The sequence below is a fragment of the Leptonychotes weddellii genome, chromosome 10 (assembly GCF_054177405.1).
Source record: "Leptonychotes weddellii isolate Sample4059 chromosome 10, ASM5417740v2, whole genome shotgun sequence".
NCBI classification, from domain to species: Eukaryota; Metazoa; Chordata; class Mammalia; order Carnivora; family Phocidae; genus Leptonychotes; species Leptonychotes weddellii.
The window spans coordinates 85,162,306-85,168,779 of record NC_138378.1 but is presented as its reverse complement, the minus strand read 5'-3'; positions in this window follow the sequence as shown (position 1 = coordinate 85,168,779).

Below are 6,474 nucleotides of genomic sequence, written 5' to 3'. Positions count from 1 at the left end.
TGGAGCACTGGGTGTTATGCACAAACAATGAATCATGGAACACTTCATCTAAAACTAATGATGTAATGTATGGGGATTAACATAAGAATAAAAAAAATAAATAAAAAAATAAAATCCTGTTGCTGTTATCAGTTGTGAAATAACTGGGCTGGGAGAGAACTATGACTGGGGGAATTTCAGATTCCAGTTCCTATCGACTCTCAGTGGCCTAAGAACATTTTCTGACCGCATATAATGTATGAGATGTTGGTTGAATCTACCAGCTACACCACTGCTCTGCCGTTGCTGTCCGTAGATGGTAGAGGCAATCCTGCAACACTGATATTCTTAGTAACCCCTTTTACCAAAGACGGTTCTGCCTTGATGACATGGCTTTTGCTGGAGAAATAAAGCCTCTAGACTTCTGCTTTCCTGGGAAAGAAATCAGACAACTAATTGATAGCTATGTAACATTGACTCTATGATTATATATATTTAACCTCAAAGGTTCTTCATCTCTGAAATAAGAGAAGATGGTGAAGAAAACACTTGCCAGCTCTAATTTCCAATGATTTTTTTTGATGGGGTCATGTGTTACCTTTGCATATTCGAAAACTGAAAAAAAAAAAGCCTGTTCAGTCTATCACTTTATTTCAGAATGTCATAGATTATTAGGATACTGCCACCATCAAGGGAGCTTTGATACTGCACAATGCTCAATCACACACACTTTTGCTAAAGTACATCCAACGGCAGAGGATATGTCTGTTATATAATGTGCTAATTCCCTTTCCCTATAGGCTTCGGGTCTGAAGCAGGCTCCCGCTGAGAAGGGGAGAGGGATTTGCCAAGTTTGAAGTTTTGATCATTTCATGAAACAGAACGTTCTTACTCTTGAATTGAGTTCCAGAGTATGTTATTACTTATTGAGAGTAGAGAAGTCAAGAGGAGCCTGATTTTTATCTAGAGGCAGGTAAAATTTCTCCCACCAAATACAGCTTGAGAGATGGTAGATTAGAGCAAAAACATTTCATTTTGCTTCATGACTTGTTCCTGTGCAACATCATGATTATATAGGTGTAGAGAGCAAAATGGAGTCTCTCACGTCAAGCAGGGCCTGTGTCAAGCAATGACACAAGCAGGTAAGGTACTCAGCTAGGAGAGATTGCTGGGACCAGTGCCAGCTGACTTCCCAGAACTGATAAATGAGCAGAACCAGAGGAGGTCTGTGGGGGCCCAAGACCAATTAAATCCCTTTAAAAGGGGAAGGATTTTGGCAGCAAACTGTTAGACTCCTCAGACCTGACCCCTCTACATCTGACCACTTGAAAAAGGCAATTGCCAGGGAAGGAAGCAGAACCAAGAGCTTTCCTGCTTGAACTATCAGAAGTGCCGAGAGCTGACCCAGATGGGACCCAGACCTTATCTCAACTGCTTGCCCACAGACTGACTTCGCGTTTGGTTCCTTCACTTCCTTCTGTTAGCTTGTTTGTTGTGTGGCTTGTCTTATGTTCTGCTCTGTGTGCTGTGTAAGAAGCCAAGTTTAATCACATGGTGAAATGTCATTTGAGTTTGGAATCCTGAACCTGCTTTCTAATTGATTTAACTCTGCTTTGTGATTGAATAAAGCTAACAATGGAAAGACACAACTCGTGTGTGCGCCTTCATAGGGTGATCATGACAATAGGTAATATAGATTTTTTTTTTAAATAACCCATAAATTTCTAATTTGAAAAACCACTGAAATCCTGGATTATACTAAAAGAGATACATGAAGATAGAGTGGTCATAGGTTATCTATAGGCAGTGGACATGACAGTGCTTTTAGTTCTTGATGTTAAACTTTAAGGAAGTTTTTATTAACGGATTTTCCAGAGGATAGTGAATGGACTACAGAAGTAGCTTAAAGTCATGTAATATTAAAGGAGAGGTAAAAGAATTGGGGTGTCTATCTCGGTAAAGAGAACATGAAGTGTAGGAGGTGCAGGTGCTATATGTGGAAGAGAAATGAAAATTTCTCCGTGTTGCCTCTTAGACCAGAATTAGAAACATGTTCTAAGAAAGGCAAATTTCAGTTTAATTTAACAAAAACACCAAGTATTTAGAATTAGCACAGAATGTCATGGGATACCTAGGTAAATCTGCTTCTACAAGTTCTGTCACTTTATGTCATCTTAAGGTCACTTTCAACCTAATAATGTGAGATGCTAGACAATAGGTGGAAACAGTTCATTTAGGGAGTAGTATTCATTGCGTGCTTTGAAGCCAGATAGGAGTTTTCAGAGTGAGGAATATTAATTTCTGAGGGAGGAAATTAGGTGTAGAGAAAGACAAATGTATATGGACATTGTATGTTGAAGCATTAAAGGAATCCAGTATTGTTGAATATACGATGTTCCCATAGAATGTAAGTTCTAGAAGGGCAGAAGACTTGTTGGTCTGGTTCATGTCCATAGACCTGGACACTAGAACAAAGACTTGCAATATTTCCATCCACCATTTTAGGACTACATAGTCCTATAGACTATTTTCTTTTTTTCTTGAGACTGAATCTATCTCTGCTTTGAAAAAAGAAGTTCCAAAGGAGTGTTTCCTTTCTGTGTTGGAGAATCTTTCCCTCCTTAGTTTTCTAAGTTTGAAGAGTAGACTTAAGCTCTTTTTATACTCCTGAAGATGTCAGCAGAGTGCTCTTCAGTGCACAGAGTATCTTATAAGATTTGTTCACATTTGTACGCTAGTCTTTCCTCATTACTGAAGTTTGGAAAAGAGTAATGATTCTTAGTATGTCATCCTTAAGACCCTCTTCAATCCCAAGTTACAAATAAGAGATTCACTATGTTCAGAAGACTGATTAATGAAGGCCAAGCATGCATTAACTCATTTTTTTGAATTATTTTTTTCACTGCAATGTGTATAATTGAAGGGGTTTTTGCATAACCCCATTGGTCCCCAAATTAAATTCCATAAAGTTTCTTGTTCCTTCTAATTTCATACTGATTAAATTTAAGTTGCAAATATTTGTATATATATCCTTAATGTTTCTTCAGGGATTTTTGGTCATTTTCCCTTAAAGTAAACAACATGGATGGAACTAGAGGGTATTATGCTAAGTGAAATAAGTCAATCAGAGAAAGACAATTATCATATGATCTCATTGATATGTAGAATTTAAGAAACAAAACAGAGGATCATAGGAGAAGAGAGGAAAAAATAAAACAAGAGGAAATTAGAGAGGGAGGCAAACCATGAGAGACTCTTAATCATAGGAAACAAACTGAGGGTTGCTGGAGGGGAGTAAGCTGGGGGGATGGGGTAACTGGGTGATGGATATTAAGGAGGACATGTGATATAATGAGCATTGGGCATTATATAAGACTGATGAATCACAGACCTGTACCTGTGAAACCAATAATACATTATATGTTAATTAATTGAATTTAAATTAAAAAATTCAGTACAAATTTAAAAAATTTTGTATTTTGTACATATAGAAAATGAAATATTAGATAATTATACATGTATACATATATAATAAAATTATATTTATAAGTACTGTATGTATTTTATATAATACAGCATACATTATATATAAAATATCATATACTATATATGTGCATTAGAAATCTATATCCTCAAAATACAAAAATTAGATACATGTACAAATTAACTTTAAGTCTCTTATTAATAAATGTATTAGAGATAAATTTTGTTGGGGAAAAAAAGAAAGAAAATAAAACATAATCTTGAATATAGTTATTTTGAAATCTACAAAGAAAGAGCTTATTATAGATTACTAGGAGACCTTGTTGTGAAGGTGCTAGTTTTCCCAGCTGTTTCATAGTGATCAGCACATCTTATCTTGAATTATAGACAAACTGTTACAGTGAATTTTTTAGTTAACTGGTCTGAATGTCTATTCAGAAATTTACAGGGGTCACTAGAAAAAGACTAATGCAACCTATGTACATTTGATTATCTTTGACCCTGAGATACATACAGATATGTATAAAAAATTTAGTAAGAATTAAATAATAAAGTGGCTCTGAGTCCTACTCATTTATTGTTAAATTAGGTAATTGTTTCTTTTTTTTTAATTTCCCCCATTCTACAATCAACATTGTTTAGTAGAAATAATATACATTACTGGATATCCAGAAATATAAATTCTTCGATCAGTTCTGAAAATATTTGGGAGTCTTAAATAAGTAACTGAATCTTCTTAGATGTCCTTTCCTTATTTTTAAAAAAGATTTATTTACTTGGGGCTGCTGGGTGGCTCAGTCGGTTAAGCATCTGCTTTCAGCTCAAGTCATGATCCCGGGGTTCTGGGATGGAGCCCCGTGTCAGGCTCTCTGCTCAGTGGGGAGTCTGCTTTTCCATCTCCCTCTGCCTGCCACTCTGCCTACTTGTGGTTTCTCTCTCAAATAAATAAATAAAATCTTTTTTTTAAAGATTTTATTTATTTATTTGAGAAAGAGAGCATGAGCAGGGGTAAGGGCAGAGGGAGAGGGTAAGAAAGATTCTTAAGCAGACTCCTTGCTGAGAGCAGAGCCTGATGCAGGACTCGATCCCACAACCTTGAGATCATGACCTGAACCAAAATCAAGAGTTGGATGCTCAACCAACTGAGCCACCCAGGTGCCCCATCCTTTCCTTATTTTTAATTGAAGAAGTTACATTAGAACAGTTGTTTGCAAAATATATCTTATGAAGACCCTTTGGAGGTCAGCAATGGATGTGAGAGCTGTCTGATGGGGAATTTGGGGGTTTATATCCTTATAACCCAGAGTTGTTCTCCTCTTTTTGTTTTGTTTATGGTGGTTCTAAAAATTCTAAAGACATTATTTTTGGTACAAATATACTTTAACTTTCAAAAATGATGCTTGTACAATTGTCCACCACATTGAAAATCCCCTGATCCAAAAGTACCACCTCCCTGCCTCTGTCTTTTTCTGCTATTGAAACCTGAAATTTTTATGGGAATAAAAATGTCATACAAATTATGAACTTTGTCTTTTTTTTCCCTCAGATATGTTTAATGTTTTCATTAATGTTTTCTGAACAAACACCAGTTTTGAAATGGTAAAATTATGTATCTCTGTATATATTTGGCACCTCAGACGATTGTTTCAATGCTGTCAGCAAAGTCACTAGTACTTCTGTCATTTCTTCTTTTTTTCCCTTTTAAAAAAAACATTAACCTTTTCTAGTTCTACTAAAATATAATTGACATATAACATAATATTGGTCCAAGTATACAACATAATGATTAGCAAATAATTATATATATATATCAAAATAAGTATAAATAAAATAAATAAAATATATAATATAATAATGATAATTATTATTATATATAACAAATAATTATATATATATAGCACATCAAGTTTAATTAACATTCATAACCTCACAGTTACATTTTTTGTCTTGTGATAACTTTTTTTTTTTAAAGATTTTATTTATTTATTTGACAGAGAGAGACACAGTGAGAGAGGGAACACAAGCAGGGGGAGTGGGAGACGGAGAAGCAGGCTTCCTGCCGAGCAGGGAGCCCGATGGAGGGCTCGATCCCAGGACCCTGGGATCATGACCTGAGCCGAAGGCAGCCGCTTAACCGACTGAGCCACCCAGGCGCCCCTGTCTTGTGATAACTTTTAAGATCTAACAACTTTTAAACGTACAATACAGTATGGTTAACTATAGTAACCATGCTGTACATTATATCTCCAGAACTTATTTCTCTTATAACTGGAAGTTTTCACCTTTTGACCACCTTCACACATTTACCCCCAACATGCCACACCCCCCAATCACCCCCTGCCTCTCTCTGACAACTACAAATCTATTCTGTGCTTCTGAGTTTGTTTTTGTTTTTGTTTTAAGATTCCACATATAAGTGAGGTCATACAATATTTGTTTTTCTCTGTCTGACTTATCTGACTTATTTCCCTTACCATGATATCCTCAAAGTCATCTTAACTTCATCTTCATTTCGTTGTGGGTCATTGTTCCCAAAGTGTTATTTATTTGTAACAGAAGTTCAATCTAGTTGCTAAATATTCTATACCCAGAACTTTTAGGAAGTTTTTAGAGCCAATTTCTTTTCTTTAAATGACTTTGGATGTCTCCTTTTAAACTAGGACCAAAAACTACTGTGTCACTATGGGGCAAGCCCACTGAACAGCACTTGGTAGTCTGTTCTTCCAGAGGGGAATTGGAGTAGGGATAAAGAAGGACAGGAGAATATAATTATAGGTAATATGAAAAAGAAAAATGAATTAATTAAAATATTCCCATTCTGAATAATATATCCAAGGAGCAGAATGTAATTTAATGCTATAAAACGTGAAGGGAAGGAGAGAAAGAAGCAGACATATGGACATAAAGAGCAAATGGAGTTTTGCTTATTGCCCTTCTAACTCTGGCCCTTTGCATGTATTATCTCATTTAATCCTCACCAAAACCTGAAAGGTAAATGTAACTACAGTTGAC